Raw genomic sequence first — 2310 nt, forward strand, 5'->3', positions numbered from 1 at the left:
TGTTCACAAACAAGTTCAAGTCAAAATGTTAAGCCATGATGTCAATGTTACTGTACACTGACAGTATTTCCTAATGTAAACATGATGTAGAGCAGTGCAGTGCACAAGGCTGCATCTTCTGTACGGCATATATCAGTTTCATCAGCACAAATGTACACTTTAGCGTACGTTTCCAGAAATCCTGTTTTTCACAGGATATATTTACAATTTTACAGGTGCTCAACAATGTATAAGGTGCATCTCAGAAAATTAGAATATTGTGAAAAAGTTCATTTTTTGTTCGTAACTTATTTCAGAAACTGAAACTTTCATATATTCTAGATTCATTATATGTAAAGTAAAATATTTCTAACGTTTTTTCGTAGTAATTTTGATGATTAGAGCTTACAGCTCATGAAAGTCACGCTCATGTAAATACTCTAATATTTTGAGATGCTGGATTTTTGACTTTCATGAGCTGTACGCTCTAATCATCAAAATTAAAACAAAAAAACTTTTAAAATGATTTACTTTACATGAAATGAATCTAGAATATATGAAAGTATCGTTTTTTTTAAAAAAAAAAAAGTTACAAACAAAAAACAAACTTTTTCACGATATTCTAATTTTTTGAGATGCACCTGTATATATATACAGGGGTTGGACAGTGAAACTGAAACACCTGGGTTTAGACCACAATTAGGATGGTGTTTGGCCTCCTTTTGCAGCCAATACAGCATTATTTCATCTTGGGAATGACAAATACAAGTCCTGCACAGTAGCCAGAAGGATTTTGAGCCTTTCCTTTCGCAGAACAGTGGCCAGGTCACTATGTGATGTTGGTGTATGAAAACATTTTCTGACTCGCTCCTCCAAAACACCCCAAAGTGGCTCAATAATATTCAGATCTGGTGACTGTGCAGGCCATGGGAGATGTTTAACTTTACTTTCATGTTCATCAAATCACTCTTGTCACCAGTCTTGCTGTGTGTATTGGTGCATTATCATCCTGATACACGGCACCACCTTCAGGGTACAATGTTTGAGCTATTGGGTGCACATAGTCAACCTTCACACTCTGCTCTTATTGGTGGAATGTGCGATCAGTAAAGACTGGCCACCAGGCTGCATAAATATAGCCATGAAACCTCCAACACTATATTGGCCAGTGTTTCAGTTTCATTGTCCAACCCCTGTATATAGTGTGTGTGTGTGTGTGTGTGTGTACTTGCGGTCCTGCGGTCCCCACAATGTTTAAAAATTATTAAAAATAGTAAATGATGTTTATCTGAAAGTGTAACGATGCAAACATGTTTTCTGTGAGGGCTAGGTTTAGGGTTAGGGTTAGGGTTGGGTTAGGGGATAGACAATATCGTTTATATCGTTTGGTCAGTATAAAATCTATAGAAGTCTATGGAAAGTCCCCACAATTCACAAAAGCAAACATATGTGTGTGTGTGTGTGTGTGACTCATGATTGAGAACATGCTCCAAAATTGTGGCCCTTCATCAGTAACATTGATCTATTCTGTTTTGCCTCCCTACCCTACCAGCATGCATCTCTCCTGCCTTATCTTCTTTTTGACCCTGTTTAGTTCCTCGTTGTTCTTTCACTGTCAGAATTTGTATCGGCGTGTTGTGATCTCCTAGCTGTTTTAGAGAACTGGTTGATTAAACGCTTTACATTGCCACTGATTAATGAAATTCAGGACACACCAACACAATTCAACTAGTTGTCATAAACTGTCAAGCATATTTTCTACACATTTCCATTAGTTTTTTTTTTTTTTCTATTAGAACATGTCCTGAATTTATGAATTGGTGCACGCAGAGAGACGAGTCTCAAAGCGCTTGAACTGACAAATACATACAAAATTATGTATTTTCATTCTTGTGTTTAGTTACGTTTTAAACGTAAATTAGGTAAACAAGTCTAAACATTTTATATGTGAAGTGATTAATCTCGATGAAGCGGCGCCCTCTGCAGGTCTGCGCCGATCACTGCAGTCATGCGACACAGTCAAACGTCTGCTGCAAAGCCTTCACACACCTAATCCACTCATATTTGTACCCCCGTAATGCCCATAAATTGAAGCCAGTGTGCTTTATTCTACATAAACATTACAAGTATTGCAGCTAAAGCGCCACTAGTCCCATATTACGTGCAGCAGTATTTGTTTTTCTACTTGCATACTAAATAGACAGACGCAGCGGGCAACCGCGTGACAGTTGACGGCTGATTCGTCACTACAGCCGTCATAAAGTGTGGCAGAAAAAAATCATCAAGGACATATGGAGAGTTCCGACTGGATTTTATTATGCATCTACGTTG

This window comes from Labeo rohita, chromosome 8, assembly GCF_022985175.1.
Source record: "Labeo rohita strain BAU-BD-2019 chromosome 8, IGBB_LRoh.1.0, whole genome shotgun sequence".
In the NCBI taxonomy this organism is placed as follows: Eukaryota; Metazoa; Chordata; class Actinopteri; order Cypriniformes; family Cyprinidae; genus Labeo; species Labeo rohita.